General features: G+C 33.4%; 1 protein-coding gene across 1 annotated transcript in view; it reads left to right on the forward strand.

Moving 5' to 3' along the window:
* Positions 1 to 952: 952 nt before the first annotated feature.
* Positions 953 to 24,454, forward strand: part of LOC115891169 (disintegrin and metalloproteinase domain-containing protein 11) — a 325,656-nt gene continuing 302,154 nt past the window's right edge. Inside the window, exon 1 of the mRNA XM_030911575.1 lies at positions 953 to 999. The gene's annotated coding sequence lies outside the window, so the exon portion shown is untranslated. The remainder of the gene's footprint in view (positions 1,000 to 24,454) is intronic.

A 24,454-nucleotide genomic window follows, 5' to 3' on the forward strand; every position in this document is an offset into this window, starting at 1 on the left:
TTTACAATAAAGAGTACAAAATGCATTCTGAAGTATAAGAAGATCTGTGCCGAAAGCTATAAATAAAATTTAATGAAAGATAAATTAGTGCTATAGGGATGGTGGTAACCCTTTCGAACATGTAGAGTATTAGAAACTAGTTTGTAGAAGTTGATTTATTTATAATAACTACGATTAATATGATGCGTATTATAAGATCGCGCACTGAGATTTAAAATTCACAATAAAAAAATCCAAAAAATAATATCTTTAAATTGCTCACCTGGATATTATTTATTTGAATCTTTCAATTGGCTCAATTTTCCTTATTCAATGTTAATTAACGCTGATCAATATTGTTGCGATGAATATAAACAGATTAAATAAGTTTAAAACAACCACAGTCGAACTTAATTAAATTAAATTATTTTAAATAGTAATTAAATAGTTTTGTTGTTGTTTAGGTATTCAAAACAAAAAAATATATAAAGTGTGGCATATCATTGTACTCGGGAGACCGAGTTATTTCAAAACCCGAAATAAAAAATGCAGATCCGTATTTAAAAAAATTAAGTTGGCCTCTGTATCTAAATTGTCAGCTAAATTAAAAATCTAAAAATACTATCAGATAGCCCTAATAAAGTAGCTATGAAAATGTGCAATTAGTTTTTTGGTTTTCTAAAAAGTAAAGACTGAAAAAGACTAAAAAAAAAGACTTTTTTGATGGTACCTTGGTGAACATCGCAAAGTACAACTTGGTCCCAATTTAACCATCTTCGTATCTATTAGGGTTTCCGAGATACCGATGCTTGTACCTCGAATTTATAGCACCCTGTATAATGTCAGTAGCTTTATATTTATAATTCATCATTGACTACCATTTTCATACGTAACTAAATATTTTTTTTTAATATTTTTCTAAATTTGCTTTTATTTTCCCACATCTTTAAATCATTTTTTTTATTTCAGAGGCTGACTACACTCTAGATGAATCGTTTTGGATCGAAGAAGGTCCTGCTGGTAAGTACATAATATTATCCAGATAATTATATTAAACAATGCGCACCTATGTTGATATAAAAAATAAATCTTAACTAAGAAGCATCTTAACAAAAAAAAAACAAGACCGGAAATATCACAACAAGAGACGGCGTATGTTTTTGATACACCCTGTATAGCTACAGAGACAACATACACAATATATATGTTACGGTTAAGGTCTGATGTCCGGTTAATGTCGACATTACCCGGTTAATCTCGAGAATAACACACAACAAAACAACCAAAAACATAACCTAACCCAAACATTAACATGTTAATATCGACATTAACCGGACATCGGACTTTAACCGTAACATGTACAGGGTGGGTCAAATTCGACGCTTTTAAATAGAAACACCCTTTTCTATAGGAGATAGACTAAAACTAATATCGGTGTCTGGAGCTCAATTTTTGTCAAAAACATGATGGTGAAAACCGCATATCGATATCTGTTACCGTTTCGGAGTTACGGGGTGTTTTTCAAAAATATGCATTTTTAACAAATCGCTGTAACTTTTTGCTATGGAAAATTTTGTTTTTTATGAAAACATTTCCAAAGCACCTTTTACGTAGAATTTAATGGTTTAAGTATAATTTTCTAAAATTAATATTTTAAGAATTATCAACAAAAATTTGATTTTTTATATAGGACACCCTGTATATTTTTTAATTTATTGAAAAGAATGTAAAATTACCTTTCCAAAATATAACATACTTAATATTTTGCTCGATTCCTCTTCGAGATATAGAGTATATAAAAATTCGCCCGCTTTAAATAAGTAGGCTTTGAACGGCACCGGCTGTAATGCAAAAAAATTCTAGCTGTGAGCATCAATTAAAACGAAAATAATATTTGCTATGAGAGATGCAGAATTTTATAACAATTTAAAACATATTTAACCAACATCAACACATTTAAACTATATCTAGTAACATTAAAAATAAATAGCAAACCAAGACATGAGATTTTGCTATAGGTGTTCAACATATCGACCGTCTTCTGTAATGGACAGACGGGGCAGTTTTTGAACATTTCTCGCGAAATTCATTAACTCAGTGGGGGTGAAAGATACTCTCTCATAACTGCTAAGTATTTCTAATTCTTGTCTAGATTATACGGAAGAATAAGGAACCTTTTTTTCGCAAATATATCAGTAGGATTAGATCCATGGGCACTAAGTCAGGCGGCCTCGACGGCCAACGGCTGGGATCTTGGTTAGCTATTCAAATATTCTTGAAATTGGCTGCAAAAATTTGCTAATAATTTCAGCGTTCAGAGCCGGTGCGTCGTCTTGCTGGAAAAATATGTTTTCGAGTTCCATTAGAATACCTCTAATCATCAATAAGGCGTCCAAAGCCTACTAGTTAAAAGTGGCGAACTTTTAAAAATTCTGTATTTCGAAGAGGATTATAACAAAATATCAAGTGTGCCATATTTTTGGAAAGGTAATTTTAAATTCTTTTCAGTTAATTAAAAATATGGAGGGTGTCCCAAATAAAAAATCAATTTTTCTGTTGATAACTCTTAAATTATTAATTTTAAAAAAATTATACTTAAACCATTAAATTCTACGTAAAAAGGTGCTTTGGAAATGTTTTCATAGAAATACAAAATTTTCCATAGCAAAAAAGTTACAGCGATTTGTTAAAAATGCACAGTTTTGAAAAACACCCTGTAACTCCGAAACGGTAACAGATATTGATGTGCGGTTTTCACCATCATGTTTTTAATAAAAATTGAGCTCCAGACACCGATATTAGTTTTCGTCTATCTCCTATAGAAAAGGGTGTTTCCATTTAAAAGCGTCGAATTTGACCCACCCTGTACACAAAATAAATATATTTTTTGTAATAAATTAAATTGCATTTTTGTATTTAATATAACATTATTCAATTGAAGTATTTAGTTACATGTTTTTTGCGGGTCGACTAAAATAGATTTTATATCTCATCTTTTGCTCATTATTTTAGTAATAAAACCATATACCCTGTTTATTTTAAATTAAATTAATAAATACTATTATTATTGCACATCAACATAAATTATTAAGTCGATTTTATAATGAATGTAATTACTGTGCATATTTAAATGAATAATTAATATTTAATTCCTTGTAACTAAAAGAGCAACACAATTACTGTTTTTATTATTATTGTAAATAATGAACAATTTTTGTATATTATTACTGTGTATTTGTTTCATTCTGTATTTTGTTCCTTACGGTTTTCTGATCAATTGTTATGTTTGAATATTTAAATATTACGAAACTAATATAACTACAAGTATCATGTCAAGCAAGTACAATATTTATTAAGCACAATTTGTTTGGCTATGAGTATGATTCAAGAAAGGGGGACACAATGGATCTGTAAGGTCGAAGTGATTAACCCCCCTCCCACTCATTCTAATTCTAAAAAAAAAAATTGGCTATGAGTAACATATTTTAATTAATTTTGATTGATGTTTCTATTACATTTAATAGTAAATGTTCTAGTGTCATTATAAAAATGACAATAGGACATATGATATATTTTCAGCGATGCTATAATTTGTTTTTTTTTGAAAAATTACTGAATTATAGCTAATTCTTATTATGTTTAAACTATTTCACTTAGTTAGCTATGGAAACAAGTTCAATCATCGTGGCTCTCAGAGTTGTCAACTGTCACATCCAGGCTTTGTAAATAAAAATCAACAAAAATTGTAAAAATATGAATTTTTCAAATGAAGAAAAGCGTGTGGGATTATTGGTTCAACTTTTTTTGGCCATACATTTTCGAGGATATGTTGACCGGTGAACGTTGCTTACTTTACGCTTTTTAGAGAAAACGGTTTTCAAGGCATGTTAGAAAAAATTAATTTAGACTCGCGCATCAATAAAGTGATCATAATGAAATTATTTTTATCATAATTTTTGAACATTTGTTAAAAAACTTAGAGTGTATGTAGTGATATTAGTTTTTTAAGTTTTAGTTTGTGTAATGTAAATTTTAAAGAACCGTTTAATAAAATATTCTGTCTTTATATAAGTTATAAATCATAACAAAATAAGAATACCATGCCAACTAACTGAAATTAGTCAAGAAAGATAAGAATTGGCTATAACTCAGTTATTTCTCAAATTGGCTATAACTACTAAGTAATTACGATTTTTATGAAACTATGGTTTCCATTAAAAAAAACATACGTTTGTATAGTATTTATCAAAAATGACAGAGTTTAGAAAAAAAACGGAGAACACAGTCTCATTAAGGGTATAATTATCTACAACTTTTATCTGAAAACTTTTTGTCTAAAATAAATTATAATGGAATTAGGGACCATTTTTAAAATAGCCCATATGTATGACCCCACAAAACTGCAATTCTTTCCCCATTTAACCGACTCTCTATCTCCAGTAGTTTCCGAGACACCCATAGAGAACATTGTAGAAAACTCACCCTGTATATACCTACTACAGCTTTGTCAGTCTATCTGTCTTTGTCTATAAGGTAATGGTATGAATTATGGCAAATTTTCTACTATAATCTTCTTTGCCTGTTTTGGCCCTGGTGAATTTCTCCATCATTCTAGAGATATGTTGGCCACCCACTGTTTTGTGTTCTGTGAATTGCATTCATGTGTCTTGTTTGGCCACTTTATTTAGGTTTTCGTTGCCTTCGTGTTCATTACTTCTTTTTGTGACCCTCGTACCCTGGTATTCATGCTACCCTAACAGTGGTACGCTCACCCAATGTATTCAGAACACTTCTACAATCCCACACTACCTCTAGAACTAACCTCTATGGAACTGAGTCCCATGGCTGTCTGTGAAGGTGGCAACTAAACGGTGTGTTCATACTTGATTTATCATTTCTTCTACACAATAATGGATTGTCCCTATCTGTGTAAAAAAATTGTGATATCCTTGGATAAGCTTACTGGAAAACCTACTCTTGTTTCAGCTCCACTATCTCAGCTCCTACGTGTTCTGGCATTCTTGCCCCATCTATATACCAGGTTGGGTTGTTATATCATTGATGTTAAAGCTATATCTTATAGAGAACATATTGTGTTAATATTATGCTAATTTCTCATATCATGGTATTTTACATAAATTCCAATGAAAATCTAATACAGGAGTGGTCAAAAAAGAATTTCTGTGTTAAGGCACACAACCCCAAAATAACATATAAGTCAGCAGCACCTCCCCAATCAAACTAAAACATATCAGAGATTCATTGACGATTTGTCTGTGCCCGGCTGCATCTCGAGTAGCTTTCCACGTCGTGAAAAATGCCAGCCAATCCGAAAAGCGGACACGTACTGACCTACTACCTCTAGATTGAAGCAGTTTGCCGGGCAATCACGCGCCGCGCGTGACGTCATCAATCTCGGCGTAGCCCAGTCGAGGTGGCGGCGGCAGATTACGTTATCCAATGGGCGCGGTCGATTTAAAATTAAATTAATAATAAGGATAATAAAATGTTTTATTAAGCTATTGATTTTAAATATATTTATATTTATTAAAAATATAGGCGTTAAACGAAATATGGATTTGTACAGAGTGGTCTAAAAATGGAGGATATCGGCTCTAGCTTGGAAACAGTTAATGATAAAGCCATAGCAATATTTATACCAATCAATTCTGCTAGAAAATAGTACGTTGTGAATGCTCTGGAACAGCGCAGAATAGCTCTTTGCTACTGCGCTAGCAAGTCTTACTATTGGGTCGGTATTTACAGGTGTGGAAGTGAATCTAGCGTATATTATTAAATCGGAGTGAGAAAAAATGCGACGGTGTACTGTTGTGGAGTCACCACATTATCGGAGATACAGGTGCAAGTTTTCCTGGTCGAAAGACGCTTATTTCTAAAAGTGTTTTTTTTGGAAAAAACTAGATAATATCATTAGATATGTTTCTGAGCATCTGAAATCGAGTAAGAAGAATCGTTATGGTGTCCATTTTTTTATAATAACAAAATGTCAATAATCGCGGTAATTTTAAAATTCAACTTTTTAACACATAGCACGCTATAATCAAGAACCATTTTAGATATTGAAACTTTTTTTTATTTTGTAGTTCGGATCTTAGAAAGATGTTTGAATGAGAAAAAATTGATGAGCTTCCTTTTTTCCATTAACAAAATTAAAAAACGCGCCCATCAACTTTTAGTGCAATAAAACACTAAGAAATTAAAAAAAATACAATCAATTATTTCTAGTGTATTATTAGAAATACCAGATATCGATCTTTGAATTCAGAGTTCTAATAACGCCGACCACTGTCTAGCACCAACTCAATTCTACTTATTTTTACCAAAAGTGGTATTTTAGAGTCGTTGTTTAATTTCTAACTTGCGCTTAAAAATTTACAAGCTATAGGGAAAATTACAACAATTCGTTAATAAATAAAAAAAACAAAATATGATGAGACGTAATTAAATCATGAACGCATGATCTACACCGTTTCCTAGAATTCAAAATATTTTATGTATACTGGGGCTGGCACTTTTGGTCTTGGGTGCCGATTTTCGTGTGTACGAAGAGTATGGTCAACACGCTTAGCAAAATAAGATGAACTGAATAAAGACAGAAGGCAAGTATTTTCCCAAGCGCATGGAATATCATTCCATTCCATGGAATATCATCAGATTAAGTGGTTATGTAATAAATACTTCGTATTTTTGCTCTCTCCGACTACCTAGATTGCCATAGCCATTCACTCCTATAATGTAAAGGTTTCGCTTGCCAGCAGGGTATGCGGCGTGATCGTATCGGAACGTGACGAAGCTGCCATATCCCCTTCCACGTCTCTTCGCAATATGCACATTTTCTTGGTTGATTTTTTACGTTTGGCAACGTGTTTACTCTTCTCTCTTTGTTAAGTACATTATAAATACATACATACATACATATACAGTACATTATATTATATACTCTTCTTACATACGGAAACCTTGACCCAAACTTATACTTTGCCGAGGACAATCTGAGGACAATTAATAAGTGAGTTTGGTTATGTAATGAAGATAAACAAGAAAAAATATTACACAATGAATAAAATAATATAATATATAATATTTATGACAGAAGGAAAAGAAAACAGAATCTATAAGGATAAAAATAAGGATACTAAATAAGGCGTTGAACTTCTTCTCTTCAAATGGAAACTCTTCATTTTTGTTTATGTTATTTACAAATCTATATTTTAATTTTTGTGTTATGTTTTTATATCTTTTTGAAGACAAAAAAATCGCCGTCGTTTTAATTCGACAAAAAAATTCCGACGGTGATTTTTTTTGCGACTTAATCATAGTACCACCCCCATAGCATACACCTATCTACGCCACTGCTCAATATCGTTAAACTTTTTAACAATTATTATGGTGTACTCACTTGCAGAAAAATTGGAAACAATCGAACTTTATTTTAAAAATAATGAATGTGGCAATTGGGTTGCGCAGATATTCAATGAACGCCATCCTGACAAACACCTTTATGGCAAAATTGTTCGCGAGTTAGTAGCAAAATTTCGCGAAACTGGTTCCGTTATGAATAATAAGAGGCAGAGGGAAAATCCTGTAGTAAATGAAGCTATGGAGGTATTCGTATTGAGCCAAGTTGCCATGGATAGTACGCTGAGTACAAGAAAATTGGCCAATGAGGCCGGCGTGAATCGTACAAATGTCCACAGGATATTAAAAAACACAAGTTCTACCCGTACAAAATTCAGTTGGTACAAGAACATAACGAAGACAATTTTGATCGTCGCTTGCAATTTTGTGAAACTATGAGTGAACGAGTGGTGAATGATAATAATTTCCTATTTAATGTGTGTTTTTCGGATGACTGTACTTTCTTTTTGAACGATGTAGTTAATCGGCACAATTCTCGGTACTGGGCTGAGGACAACCCCAGGGTTTTTCACGAGGTGCACACACAAAACCCTCAGAAATTGAACGTGTGGGCTGGTATTTTTAGAAATTCTATTGTGGGTCAGTTTAACGATATTGAGAAGAACTTCAACGCACAAGCCACAGAACAGCTATCTAGCAACTACCGCACCTGATCGTTCAACCTTGTGGCAAGTGAAAAAATGCGTAAACATCTAGAAATAATAAGAAAAAAACTCGAATTGGTTGAAGGAATTTATCCTTATCATTTACTCTGATAAATGTTTAAATAAACTTTTCAAATTTCAGTCCTTAATATTTTCTCAATGACTCTACCGATTTTCAAAATCGAAGCGGGGAAATATAGAGAATAGAAAGCTCTTTTCATTGCGGCGCCATTTGATCCCCCTTCCCATTTGAAAAAAGTTGGGGGATGACACCCCCGCTGAGAGGGTTGAAGATTTTGCAATCATATTTGGGGCAAAAGTTGTCCCCCTCACAAACAAAATTGACGTGTTTTTGGATTTTTTGAAAAAAAGAATACCCTGGCCGTTATGCCTTGCGGAACGTTTTAGATGGGCCACCCGGTAGGTATGTTGAAGTAAAAAGATTTAAAATTAAGCTTCTTAAAAAATATTATATTTTTTACTACAAGAAGATGAATATTTAACATAATTTTTGTAGTAAATTTATTTTGCTAGCCTAAATCAAAATCCGATTTATCAGTGTATTTAAAATGGTTTATTTATGTGACAAAAGGGTATATTAATCTTCCAGTTATAATATTAGCAACATTAAGAATTCAGCAAATTCGTACAAATTCCCTAAATTACGTTCCAGACGAACATTCCTGCTAAATTTTAAATGACGCGAAGAAAAGCGGTTACGCGCCATCCACAAAAGGGAAACAATTTTAAGTAAACACATATACGTATATAATCAATTTTTAGGCCGGTCGGACGCTCCCTTCCAAACGCAGAATTTCTAATTAAACCGACCCCAGCCATCTAACCGCAAAGGTCCGAACTAGGAAATTACACATCAACGTCGGAGAATTTCTCCCCCATTCTCCAGATGGGGAGGGATGGTTGTTGCTTGATTCAAAGGCTAAGCACGATGCCCCGAGTACAAGGTCAATGGAGAATTTACACTTTCTTTGATGTTTGAGACGATTGCGTGGAACTAGTGGACGTATATCATGCTGAGGAGGCTGTATTATTATTATAAAATTAAATAACTTTGATCTTTACACAAAATGACAAGTTTCTGTAGATGTTACGTTTAATAATAAGATCTTAAAAAACCAAACTACTACATTTTAGATGAATAAAGAGGCATTAGCGGTTCTCCAATTGATGCACATGCGCACGTGAATTTAATGGGGGTTTTAAATATCATCATTCTTTCATTAATTCTATTTCAAAAAGGTTGGGTCAATTTAGTCACTTTTTAACCCATAGTGTTCTTTTTTTTCATTATAATAAGACTGGACAACAAATTTTAGATATCAGACGTACAAAAGTTTATGACACGTATGGTTATCGTCTTGGCGCACTCAGTGATGAGATGTTCTGGTGTTTCCCCATTTTCCCCACAGAATCTTCATTCGCCGTTGTTTCTTAGCTTCAGTCTACTGAGGTGTTCATTGAGGAGACAATGTCTTATTAAACAAACCCGTGACAATCCGAAGATTGATCTTACTTGAATCAAGGATTTTGATTCATCTTTGATTTTTCTGGGTGATAAGTTCTGACAAATTTGTTCGAGTGTCTTAAACTGTTCAGGATTCCCATTACAGGTTACGGATGGAGTCTTCCAGGTTCTTCAGTTCCTCTTTAACTTGGTTTCCACTTGGAGGACAGAACGGTCTCTGGAGGAGTTAGTGGAGTGTTCGCTCTTTTTCTAGCTAGATCGGTTGCATAGAAGGCAAGAAGGCCCTTGATGAGCTGGCACCCAGAGTAGGAGGACTTTATTTTCTATGCCTAATTTGTTCAGCTTCTCTAGGCATTCATTAAACTGATGGTTCCTGAGTTGATTGCTTTACTATCGCTTTACTATGCTGCTTCATTATCGGATAATAATTTTACGAATATATCGATGAAATTAGAAACTTAATTGTAGTTTTCAATTCAGAAGTTGTTTAATTAAATTTTTGGTAATATAAAAAAAATGATACTTTTATATTTTTAGAGCCACAATGCGGTGTCTTTTTGCTATCCTTTTGTGAAGTATTTCTGGAGCATCTTTAACAAAAGTGCAACAGTAATCTGCAAGCAAGTTTCCTGGTACCTTTTCTCCATTGTTAATATATCTTGATGAAGGCGTTTCTGCTCCGCAATTTTCAAGAAATAAAGTCCATGTTGTGAACCCAAGTCATAGTTTTAGGTAAGGTTTTTTTTTCTTCAAACCTTCTGGCAACTCATTGTATACGTATGAAGCGTGGACAACAAGGCTGTTATTTCCTAATTAATTAATTATAATAATATATCCTAATTAATTAATTACAATAATAGTTAATGGAAATTATTAAAATACATTTTATTTTGAGATATTGTTTCAGTAGATATGGGGACACTTGAGCCAGACAGCACACTTTTACTGTTTTTCCTGTCTGTCTTACTGTGTTTGTTTGTTTTACTGGCTGCTTCATACTTTTTGGCGTCTGTTTTACTGTTTCTTTTGTTTTATTGTTTCTTTTGCTGTTTTTGCTATCTGTTTTACTGTTTTGGCTCTCTATTTATAAAGACAGCATAAAAACAGTAAAACAGATAGCAAAAACAGCAAAAAAACAGTAAAAGAGACGTCAAAAAGTATGAAGCAGCCAGAAAAAAACAGTAAAACAAATAAAAACAGTAAAGCAGACAGGAAAATCAGTAAAGGATTGCTGTCTGGCTCAAGTATGTCCCCATATCTACTTGTTTCATTGGAATAAATATTCTTTGTAAATAATATATTGGTGTTAGATTATTGGGTTTTATTAACAAAACATACATTTTGTTAACTAAAACCGTAAACTAATATTTAAAACATAACTCTATTTTCAGTTTTAACATACCCAAAATAGTAAGATTTTGTTAAGTTTATTTGAGATACATTTTGACTATTGCTCATTGTAAGAGGTAAGGATAATGCGACGGCAGTACTTTGTAATTTTTAATAAGATAGAAGCCATTGAGAAAAAATGCAATTTCGTTGCCCCAATCTTTAGATGAACCAAGTTAGACCATGTGTAGACCGCTTTAAATATATATGTTTTTCTTAATCTACTTACGTAATCTCAAATTTAGAATACCACTTTATCTAAAGAAGAAAACATTAGACCAATATGTACTACCAGTCATGATATACGCATGCGAAACCTAGACAATTAAAGCGGACATTATAAGGAAACTGTAGGTCACACAATGTTCAGTGGACCGAAATATGCTGGGAATAACCAAGAGAAACGGTAAAGGCATAGAGTGGATACGACAAAAGACCCAGGTAATAGATGTCATCCACAGAATCAAATCTCTCAATGGGCAGGACGCCTGACAAGAAGGACGGATAACAGATGGACCACAAAAATTACAGCATGCTACCCATAAGAAATGAAGAGACCCAAAGGAAGACCAAACCTGAGATGGGACCATTCAATTAGCAGGAATAACTTGGGCTATAAACTAGCCAACAATAGACAATAATTGGCTCAACGAAAAAAGAGGGTATCTAAATATGTGAGGGAGAATACTCCATAATAATTGGAAATGGTTGAATAAGCTGAAAATAATGATGATGACTTAAACGTAAATAAAAACTTATTTTGATACAGGAAGCTACTGGTTCGGTTCGCAAAAAAAGTAGTAAAACAAAATGTATTGAATAACTAAAGTAACACAATATAAACCCTGAAATTATAAAAAAAAGTTCTGTCTAATAAGATTAATATTTTTTATAGATTTCTGGCCTATTTAGAATACTAATTCATGACTTTGAATGACTCTCAACACTTTCATCAACAGTTAAAATCGAAAACCGCCGAAATTAAATGAAATGCAAATCTATTTGGCCTCGACTAAGTTTTAGGGCATGGAACTGATTGCGGGGCGGCGACGCCAGGCATCGTTTGCGAGAAGAATGTATTACTAAATGGAAATGTCAGCGCGCTTTGTTAGGTCCAAACCCAATTTTCGCAGTAATTATACTCCCGGCGTGGCGCGGCGCGGCGAGCCGTGCCCACGAACAGTGGACAAGGAGAAAAGCACACAAATCTGGAATCGGCGAAAAAGCTTAATGAAAGCGCCGCTTGTTGACGAGAAATCGGTTCGCGTTTATTGTTATTCGGTGCGGTCACTGGTTTTGGCCGCGTCCCACGAGGCTTTCTCGTTTTTGTTATATTTTTTTACTGTTATATTTTATTACCGTTTGTAGTAGGAGATTTTCCTGTTATACAGTGTCGCAGATAAAGGCGGCATCATATGGAACTTTTTTTTATTTATTGACTTAGGTAAAAATTGACTCGGGCGACAGTTGCTGCTTTGATTTAGATTAAAAATGACATAAGAAAACTTACTCTGTTACCCTCGGGTATTTAAAGTAATAAATGGTTAAAAAACGTGTTTCATGGCCAAATTCAATCAAATATTATTTGAAAAAGTTGTTTTGTTTCCAATTTTACAAAGATATACCAAATTTCAGCCATCTACTCGTATACAGGGTGGTCCAAACTGTATTTCGGAAATTTCGGCAGCATATTCTGCAGATAAAAATAAGTAAAAAAAATTGTATAAAAATGTCCTAAAATGCTTAGTTTGTTTCATTTTTATTTCGTTTTTTTTTTTCAAATAATTTCTGAAATAATGTTAATATTTGGATGAAAATTGGTGTTTGATAAATTTGAGAAAACGTAAGTTTGAGAAATTTGATTTTGATTTTATTATTTTAATTTTTGTCAATATGACTCTTACTTGGAGGGGGCGCCACCTACATATTTTTAACTGGTTTAAAGAGTAATAACTTTTCGTCCGTACCTGTATAAAACTACTCAGTAAGAAAATACATATTTACAACGGTTTTTACGTAAAATAGGTCTCTTGGTAAAAATCGCTATGGGTAATGGTTCACAAGATATGTTTGGAATATAAATTATCAATACCTGTTATTATTTACATAAATTAAACATGTTAACTAAATAGTTATTAGAGTGAAATCATAAATTTGGAGTGTTTTTGTGCCAAAAGTTCAACAGAAACTGTTTTATCATAATTTTTTCGAAGAAAAATTAATAATTAATTTAAAAAAATAAAAAGCTTCCGAATTTATCATTTCAGTCAAATAACGATCTACTCAACGTGTTTATTTTTTGTCAATAACAACATGTGTTGACCATTTCCATTCTAAATGTATTGATAACGGTTGCTTGTTACTAAGAGACATTTTTTAAGTAAAAAAATCATGGAAATGGTACAAAAAAAATATTGCTCCTCAAAACAGTTAAAACACATGTAGGTGGTTCCCCCTACAAATCGGAGTTATATTGACATTAAAATCAAATTTGTCCTGTCAAAAAACTCCCAGACACCAATTTTCATCCAAATATTGACGTTACTCCAGAAATTATTTGGAAAAAATCGAAATAAAAATGAAATTTCTACACCCTGTATCTCCGAAACTAATAATATTAATTAACAATGAACAAGGAGCATCGAACCAATTTAATAAATAATATCCAGGTCAGCATTTTAAAGATCTTATTATTAACTTTTTGTATTATGAATTTGAAATCTCAATGCACGATCTAATAATACTCGTATGCATAACATGAATCGTAATTATAAATAAATCAACTTCTATAAACTAGTTTCTATTGTTCTGATGTTCAAATTAATTATCACCATCCCTAATACAAACATTTGTTTCGTACAATGTTTAAAATAAAAAAAAAATAAAAAAAAGATTAAGTATGGTATATGGCATATCGTTATAGTCAAGAGGCCGAATTTTTTCTTCTTCTTCTTCTTCCTTCTTCATACTAGGCGAATCGCCTGTTTGGTTTCGTCGTCTCTATCGGTTAGACTGACAAGTTGTCGCTCCATCGTTTTCATGGACGTCCTAAGCTTCTGCGACCTAGCGGTGATTTGTCGCATGCAACTCTCACTATCCTTCTGTTGTCCATTCTGCTGATATGGTCGTTCCATTCTTCCTTTCTGCTGAGTACCCACTCATTTACATTTTTCACCTTGCACGCTCTTCTTATGCTGTCATTTCTCTCCCTGTCCAGAAGCGTCTTTCCAGCTATTCTGCGTAGTACTCTCATTTCTTTTGTTTCTAGTAGTTGTTTAGTTTTCGCTGTATCAGGTCGAGTTTCTGCAGTGTATGTCATTATTGGTCGTACTGTTGCCTTGTAAATTCTCGCTTTAGTCTCCACCTCAATGTTTTTATTTCGCCATATTGTATCATTCAGGCATCCTGTTATTCTCTAGTTGCCTTCGTTGTCCGTTCTCGCACCTACGCTTCTACATCACCATATCCTGAGAGTTCTATGCCTAGATACTTAAACTTCATCTCTTGCTGAATAACATTACCCTCGACTTCCACTTTGCATCTTAGTGGTACTTTTGATGTCGTCATGCATTTAGTTTTCTGGGTCGATATTATCATATTAAGTGATTTGGCAGTGCAATTAAATCGATGTAATAAGCGCTGTAGATCGTTCTCATTTTCAGCTACCAATACGGCGTCATCGCCATAGCATAGAATAGTAATTTCCTGGTCGCCCATACTGTATCCCTTCAGTAAACGTACATTTCCTATTATTTCGTCCAGAATGATGTTGAAAAGAAGAGGGCTCAGGGAGTCACCTTGTCGGATACCACAGCCTACATTTATTGGTTCGGTCAGGACCCCGTTAATTTTAGCTTGAATTTGGTTCGCTTCATATATGTTTTGTATGGTTTTAACGAGGTTGTGTGGGATTTGCCTATTGTAAAGAAGGTGTACAACGTCTCCTAGCTGTACACTAATGAATTTTTTCAAAACCTGAAATAAAAAATGCACCTGATGCATCTTGGTAAACATCCGAAGACGCAACTTTGCCCCAATTTAACCATGTTCGAATCTATTACGGTTTCCAAGTTACCAATGCCCGTACCTCGAGTTTATAGCACCCTGTATACATTAAATCCGCAATGTTTATTCAAATTTTCCCCACCTTTATCTTCGAAAATAACTTAAGCTTTCCCTGTTAAATAATCTTATCGTTTTAGGCGGATCAAACTTTTCTTGTATATATATGATACCGCAGCAGGTGCTCGAGGGGCAAAAATTATACGCAAACGTTTACAAACCGAATGGAAGTTTAATTGAAATCTTTAAAACTTCCCTTCAAACAATAATCGTATTACCTTAAAATGCGGTCCGACCCTCGTTAAGACAACTCGAACTTGAACGAGGAGCGGTGCAGGAGGATCTCTCAAGTTTTCTAAAGCTCACTTCTACTTAGGAAGTTTAGCGGGAGTAGGAGAAGATCAGAAGCAGGAGGGGAGGGGGGGGGAGCTGTTATACACATGACGGTAAACTCTCAACCGCGTCATAGAGGGTCCCGTTATAATATAATCACTAAGTTAGGACAAAACTTTTCGGATACGGGTTGGGATTGAGGTTAAAGGAAAAGGTTTTGTCTTAAGCTGTCGGAAAAGGCTAAGTAAATTAGCTTAAGAATCTATTTTCATAGGCAGTTAAGAGTTAAAATTGTTTTTGCTGTGTTAAAGCACGGACATTCTTAGTGTCAGTGATTAGAGGAAGTAAGGCTCTGTCGAAAAAATGTTCTTATTTTAGGCTCTAAAAGCATTTTGGCTACAAGAAGACTCTAATACTACACAAACCATTCAATTAAATTTCAGCTTTGATTCATAATTCATAACCGACAAGTATTTATGAACCAAAAATTCATAAACCGGACAAGTCTATGCGCCCAATTGTTTCGGCTGTAGGTTCTCCGACTTATAATTTGGCAAAATGGTTATCAAGTGAGTTTGAAAATTTACCTGATCATGAACCTTCTTTCTCAGTTAGAAATAATATTGAATTCATTAACAAAATTAAAGATATAACATTGCATGAAGGTGAAATTTTGGTCTCCTTTGATGTATCTTCGTTGTTCCCAAGTGCTCCAATTCCACATACTTTAGGCTATTTGAAGGAATTACTGAACGCAAATGGTCTCGACAACAAAACTGTGATTGAATATATTGAGCTTACATCGTTATGTATGAAACAAAACTGTTTTCAATTTAATAACAACTTTTTTGAACAGCGGGAAGGTACAGCAATGGGTAATCCATTGTCTCCATTTTTGGCTAATTTATTCATGAGCAGGTTTGAAGTGGAAGCTAAGAATCAGTTTAAGTATTTTCCAAGAGTATGGGTTAGGTATGTGGATGATATTTTTGTTGTTTTTGACACACATTGAGACACCATAGATAATTTTATTTCTAAGTTAATAATCGTTTTCCTTCCATTAAATTTACGCATGAAATTGAGAACAACGACAGATTACCATTTCTAGATGTATGAGTTATTAGAAATATTAATAATTGCCTGGAATTTAATATCTATAGGAAAAATACGACCACACGCAGATATATTCCTAATGAATCACATCATAGTGTTGAACATAAAATGGCTAGTTTAAATTTCCTAGTTCATAGATAACTTAGTTTCCCACTTTCCAAAGAAAGATATGAAATAGAAAGAGATTACATTAGGAATGTAGCTGAGTGTAATGGATATTCTCCTTCACTAGTTGATAAATTAATTAGAAAACGTAGGTATAGGTTAATGATTTCTGAAAATTCGACTTTTCAAGTGGAGAAAGACACGTCTAAATATTTTTCGATGCCGTTTGATAGAGAGTTATCCCGTGGTCTAAAAGGAATTTTGAAGAATGTAAATTATAAACTTGTGTATAGTGCTAATAATAAATTACAACAATTATTAGGTAATCCAAAGGATAAAACACCTCCACTGGAAAGGTCGGGTATTTATGAAATTTCTTGTAAAGATTGTAATCAGAAATATGTTGGGCAAACTAGAAAATCAATATTAACTAGATTAAAGAACATTTAGCTCAGATAAGATATGGTAGACCGGATAAATCTTGCGTTGCCGAACATATTGTTGATAAAGAACATTGTATAGATCTTAATAATTTAAAATTAATTAAACAAGTCTCAAATTACAAGCAATTAGATGCATATGAAAGCATCAGAATTAATAAATGTAAAGATAGTATGAACAGAGTCAACGGTCCAATTCCTTCAAGTTCTTTGTTCCTACTACTCTAGTGGCGGAAATTTAACTGTTACGCTCAGTTGGCTCTGACTCGGTTTGGCTAGATTTTGCCACGCCCACTCGGTGCCCACTGGGCGAGTATATAAACGCTCAACTTGTAGATTGTACTTTAGTTTATAATCATCTGCTGATGATGCTAACATGGTTAGCGAAACGCGCGTCCAGTGTAAAAGTAAAAGTGTTTTGGTGTATTGTGGGTGATTTAGTGTTTTTATTTTGCTGTTTGATTCATATTACAAAAAGAATCTTGTTGGAGAATTCTATACACGAGAATATTAGTATTGTTATGGATTCCGTGGGTCCACTAACTTAAACTCACGATTAAAACTTAACGAATTTATTTTCTCACTATACGACTTTATACTGATTACAATTGACTATTTATAAACTCCTTCGCCAAATTGTCACGATTCACAATTTGAAACGGTGTATTTTCAAATTTCAAACTCTCTCAACTGATGCCGATCGCGCGCCTTTATATACTCTACCAACTGTTTCTGGAACCTTCTAAATTTATCGGTAGCATTCTGCATCCTATTAGGAAATTCTATTGCCTCCTCATTATCTTTTCTACTTGGCTAAGAGATGGCGCCTCAACAATGTTCTCAGATAATCCTCAACCAGCAATACACGTTGCGGTTTAGATTCCCGGTTCTCTGACAGATGGCGCCACCTACACCTTGTCAGTATCAATTTAAAAATAAGAATCTTTATTCCTTCGCATAGATAAAAGTCCGGCGGCCTCGACAGTCAAGGGCTGGGATCTTGATTAGCTACTCAATTATTCTAGAAATTGGTTAGGTTAGGTTAGTTTAGGTTATAGTTAGTTATAACAATATGACTCCTACTTGTAGAGGGCTCCACCTACATATTTTTTAACTGGTTTGAAGAGTAATAACATTTGTATAAAACAGCTGAGTAAAAAATATACATTTACGACGTTTTGTACGTAAAAAATGTCTCTTGGTAAAAATCTCTATAATTAATGGTTCTCGAGATATTTGGAATAGAAATTATCAATATCTGTCATCATTGACATAAATTAAATATGTTGACTAAATAGTTATTAGACTGAAATTATAAATTTGAAATGTTCCAAAAGTTCCATAAAAACTGTTTTCTCATCATTTTATCTATGAAAAATTTATGATTAATTTAAAAAAAAATAAAAAGTTCCCAAATTTATCATTTCAGTGAAATAACTATCTATTCAACATGTTTATTTTTTGTCAATAACAACATGTATTGACTTTTTCCATTCTAAATATCTTGAGAACGGTTACTCGTAGCGATTTTTACCAAGAGACATTTTTTTACGTAAAAAATCAAGGAACTGTATATTTCTTCACCCAGTAGTTTTATACAGGTACGGACGAAAAGTTATTATTCTTCAAAACAGTTAAAACACATATAGGTGGCACCCCCTACAAATAGGAGTCATATTGACATGAAAATCAAATTTCTCATATAAAAAAATACCCAGACACCAATTTTCATCTAAATATTGACGTTTCTTTAGAAATTATTAGGAAAATATCGAAATAAAAATGAAACTTCTACACCCTGTATATCCAAAACTAAACATTTTAGTACATCAATTTATACGAACTTTTGTACTTATTTTTATCTGCAGAATATGCTGCCGAAGTTTCCGGAATACAGTTCGGATCACCCTGTATAAAATATTGGTAAGGGCCAAAAAGTTTTTTTCTAAGCGATCAACTCAAACTTAAAAATAAAAATCATAAAACAAATTTAAAGGGCGTAAATGTTGTATAATAAAATACAACTAATAATATAAAATAAAAACAATACTAATAGATGGTACGTTACTAATGGTAATAGCAAACTTTGATCTGGGCGCTGCAAATGGACAAATGTTGTATAGCAACAAAAGTCTTGTATGACCTGGCTACCGAGATGACCTACCTGCAATTAAAGAGAAAAATGGTGTGAGCAACAATTTTACCAGTTATTATTAAAATGAGGTGAAGTTAAAATTAAACAGGTACTTGAATAGTTTCTTAATATTCTAACATAAAATATACATGTTTAAAAACTATAATAATATGCCGTAAAGGCATGTAGTCACACAAACTTCTCACACAGAGAATATGCCACACAGGCTAAATATAATGCACAAGTTAATAGGCCAAACTACGCTACGGGGATAACTACTACAGACTGTTCTCACACAGAGAATATGCCACACAGGCTAGTCACAAAGACTGTACTCACACAGAGAATATGCCACCCAGGCTAGTCACAAAGACTGTTCTCACACCTAGAAAGTGCCACACAGGCTAAATATAATGCTCAAGGTAATAGACCAAACTACGCTACGGGGATAACTACTCTTCAAGGCAAACTACGCTACGGGACTACGGAACCTAACCTAACCAAACTACTTCTCAAGACTAACTACACTACGCAGGGTAACTGCGCCACATAGGCTAATTGCGCCACACAGGCAAATGCGCCACAAAGGCTAACTGCAGAAAATAATCAAGCTAAACATAATTCAATCAAGATCAATTTTATAATATCGGTACACAAATATATTCTTATCTTCTGTTAAAGTCACATAGACAAATATAAATAAATCAGTATAATGAAGTACTTTAATATTTTCATCTGCACATCACCTTTTCTTTATATTCAATCAAATATCTTAAAATTTATCTGAGATTTAGAAATAGTTCAACTAGTTGCTCAGTGAGATAAAAATAAACTCACCTTAATTAAACTTCTTATTCGGCACGACAATAGAACTCAGAACCACTTACTAAACAACTCACAACCTTAACTAAACCCGAGAAATTTTAATAATTTTAATTTAATAAGCGCGTACCACGTCTTTCTCTGACGCTGCCTAATACTGTTTTAGACGGTGCTAATGTATTGCGTGTTATTTGCAACTTTTTTGAAAAGTGCAGGTACCATGAATTTTGGGCTTGTTTTTGTTTACGTTCGAAATTCCATTGCGCTCCGGCTTTTGAAATGTTTGTTTATTTTACGTCAGATAAAGAAAACGTAGCATAGACAAATAGAGTTCCTACATATTTAATTTTTCCTCTTCTATTTTCATATCCACCTCTCATAAAAACAATCCTCTATCAGCTATACACAGACAACTTTTAAATTTTAAAGCTCTTTGATGCAGCAGTCTTCGAACGTTCAGAAATCCTTAAAGGGACCCCTTGACTTAACAAAGCGTTATTAAAATCACTTATAGCGTCTCGGAACTTGCCCGAAACTTGTTAATATTTGTCGCTCGATATAAAGTTTCGTCCTATTAACTATATAGGAAGCTTTTAATGTTCGAAACTTTTCGAGGAGATATATTTTTAATTAATTTTAAATGCAAGTTTTCAAACGAGGCGAATTTAATAGAAAGAAGTTTTTAAAAAAGAATCGGGGATACAAACATTGCAGACAAGGCAAAACTTATAAGTACCTAATATAGAAACTGTAAGGCATTTTCTATTTTATATTGAAATTTTCTGGAGAAAATAGGATGGTTATAGTTATAACTTAATAATGAAAAACAAATATCAAAAACAAAGATGTATTTGTCAGTAATTCCCTTTCCTTGTTAAGCCTCCCAAGAACCTCTTCATTACCTACATTATCTGTCCAGGGTATTTTCAAGAGTCTTCTGTAGATCCACATTTCAAAAGCTTCCAACCGTCTCGTGGTGTTCACTTTAAGCGTCTATGTCTCACAGCCGTATAAGAGGATTGAGTATACATAACAATGAACAAAACGCAGACGTAAATTGATGTTGAGTGATCGGTTACATAATAAGGTTCCTCATTTTGTTAAACATTGATCTGTCCTGCTCTATACGCGAGGTAACTTCAGGGTCAAGGTCCGATGTTAGCCAGGATCTCAGGTATTTGAACTTATTTACCGTGTCTACGCATTGTACGTATACTCGTATGTTGGGTGGTGGAATATTTCTTCTACTAACGACCAATATCTTGGTTTTTGCCGTATTTATTTTAAATCCCAGTGGATCTCCTTCCCGAATTATGTCGTCTAGAAGTTCTTGAAGAGGCTCAGGGTTGTCAGCGATAAACGCAGTATCGTCTGCATACCTAAGTTTGTTAATTGTGACGCCATTTATTTTTGTGCTAATACCTTGTAGGGCCTTATCGAATATATATCCCGAGTATATATTAAACAATAAGGAAGACAACACACATCCCTGATGAACCCCACGTTGTACTGGTATTTCGTCTGTTTCGTCTTGCCCTAACCAGGTTATCTATGCTGTCTGATTCCAATATAGTTTTTTTAAGAATTGGATATTATTCCTGTCTAGACCTTTTTCTTGCAAGATGTTAAACAGCACTGTGTATTCTACATTATAAAAGGCCTTTTCGTAGTCGATGAAACAAATATATACGTTCTTTTGTTGGTCTCTACATTTCTGTAAGAAAACAGACCGGCCAAATATTCCTTCTCAAAAGCCAAATTGGCCATCATCTAAATCAATTCCACATTTTTTTAATATCCTCTAATAATAATATATATAATAAATAAAAAAAACTACTACTAACAAAAAAGTCAATATCTTAAAAAACATCGACATATCTCCTTAGCTACCTCGACTCGCTCTCGTATCGCTTTCATACGTTATCCCTACTTCAACACCAAAATAACGCCGGTCGGGGGCAAGTAAACAAGATTATTATACTTGTTAAGGCACTAATTAACGACAGCAGGAAAGCAAAATACGTTGCGAATTTACGTCGGTATTCTCTGCCCTCCAGCTACAACAAATCGATTCGCTACGATATTCCAGGAAGTATTTAAAAGTCGAAAACAGGTTTGTTTGTTGGAATTTTTGCAGGAAAGTTTCTGAAATAAATAAATTGATATGGAGGGGAGGTTAACGTACCTTTTAAAGGTATAAATAATTCATATTAAGGGTGGCGAATATAGCAATTTTATAAATGGATTTCGTAATGGCGTTAGAAATGGAATATGTGTGGAAATAAAATCTTTAATAAAATATGATTTAACCGAGTAAAAATTGATTATAAACTTTTAATTTTATCTAAATGGTGTAATCTAAAAGGTTGGATTAAATTCCTTTATCGAGTGTATATAACAAGGTAATCATATCCAAATAAGTTATGAAAACCACAAGGTGAAAAATTTAATGTTTTTACAAGGATGCTGACTGATGCCCTTTCTTGAGTGAACAAGCTTTATGCTATACCGGGTGTTTTTCAAAAGTGACTCAAAACAGATTCGGTATGGGAGTATATTATGACATAAATCAAGATTGATTGACGTATTCAATTATTTTCGCTCACTTCTTGTTTCACTGGAAATGAATATAACTTTTAATTTTTAAGAGGTACTTCCTGTTTTTTTTTACTTTATTTGATAAAAAATTATTTTCTGAATAGACATAAGTTTTGAGATTTTTGCTTAAAAATCTAGAGTGCAATAACTGTGTTTAAAATAACAAATGTTTTTCACACTCGAAATACAAAATATGTGGTTTCAAATCGTTCGTCTAAAACTTATTTGTTCAAATATACCAACGAGCTACCCTCATTCCATTTGTAAATATTGAGTTTTGATTAAAATACAATTTAGATATCTTTACCAATGATTGTTGATTAAAAATTAGTAGTTTTAACACAGCCATGGCAGATTAGATTGAAATTTAAAATGCTATTTTCTAAGCCCAAATGTCAAAAATTGGCATATTATATGACATTCTATTCAGATGTTATTTTTTATCAACAAGTGACCGAAAGTAATTCAAAGTAAAAGTCAATCCCGATTTATGCCATATATTTAATTTTATTATCTGAAAAAATAAAAAAAGTATAGGGAGTGTGCCACTTTTAAAAAATACCCCTTATAATTAAAGTAAATTGTAGTATTTAACTGTTAGATAATAATAAAAATCGACCGACAATTTTATATTTCAATAATATGTCAATAACAGTACCTCACAGATTTTTGTTTAATTTGCCATCAAAACCATTTAACTCTCGCCATCATTCGCGCAGCATTCCGAATGTAAACGTATTTCAGTTTACCCTAATTACATTAAAACCTGAACAAAGTTATTGATTTACACACGAGAGATAGGATGCGATAAGGTCAAGTAGAATCAACCAAACCGTGAAACGAGAAGAGCAAAAAAAGCGCTTCATCAAAACTTTTTTTCTTTCGTACACCGTCGGCGTTTATTAACGAGAAGGAAAAAACAGAAAACGAAACTTTTTTTCTGGAAATTCGCTTAACAAACGACGCCAGGCAGAGCCGGCAAAAAACTCATTAAAATGTAAATAAAGGCGCGACCACAGATTATGCCGAAATGACGTTCGGTCGCTCTACGCGAATTCTTAACCGAATTAAGTTTACATCTGGTAGTAAATGCAAACTATTCACGAGTCCGAATGTGGACTTTGACACGGGAAAGTGATAAAAACATCAGCTTTTAGTTTTAGAGCATAAAAAAAATTGAAAATAGATTTTTCTCTCCAACCTACCAACATGCAAGACATAATTATTTTAAATAGCGACTATATATAGTAAAGAGAAAAAAAAGAAATTTAATTCTACGCTGTGTTTGTCATAATGTGGATCAACCTGCTCTCACTACCGGTTTCGGAGCCCTACTCCATCATCAGGTGAGCTTTGGCAGATCCACAAAATGACAACCACAGCGCAGAGATAGTTACTTGTCGGAAATTGTCGGTTAGATATTAATTCCCGAACGGGAGATAGCGGCCTGCGTGCAATGATAGTACTTTAGTACCACCGGGGCGCAACTATCGATAATAAAAGGATGGTAAAAGGCTTTTTTTCAGGCAAGCCAAATTATAAAACAGAAAACAAATTTCTTGCAGTATAGGTATATAATAAAATTATATAAGGATTCTTGCCACTTAACTGCTGATATAGAAATTTAATTCTACGCTGTGTTTGTCATAATGTGGATCAACCTGCTCTCAATATGCTCTCCTGCTGCAATTATTTAAATAAATACGTCAGTATGCAGAAATCTTTTTCAGCATATTGGGCTGCAAATTTTGGGCTAAAAGAGAGTTGCAGAGTTGGGCTAAAACGTTCACATTTACCGGTTTTCATGATTTTTGGTTTGATGTGTAAATAACCTGTGAATGTTAATTTTTTTCTCCTTTTCCTTCTTCGTTGTACATTTGAACTAACACTTGATTTTCATGCGTCCGTT

This window comes from Sitophilus oryzae, unplaced genomic scaffold (assembly GCF_002938485.1).
Source record: "Sitophilus oryzae breed Bouriz unplaced genomic scaffold, Soryzae_2.0 scaffold_971_pilon_pilon, whole genome shotgun sequence".
Classification (NCBI taxonomy): Eukaryota; Metazoa; Arthropoda; class Insecta; order Coleoptera; family Curculionidae; genus Sitophilus; species Sitophilus oryzae.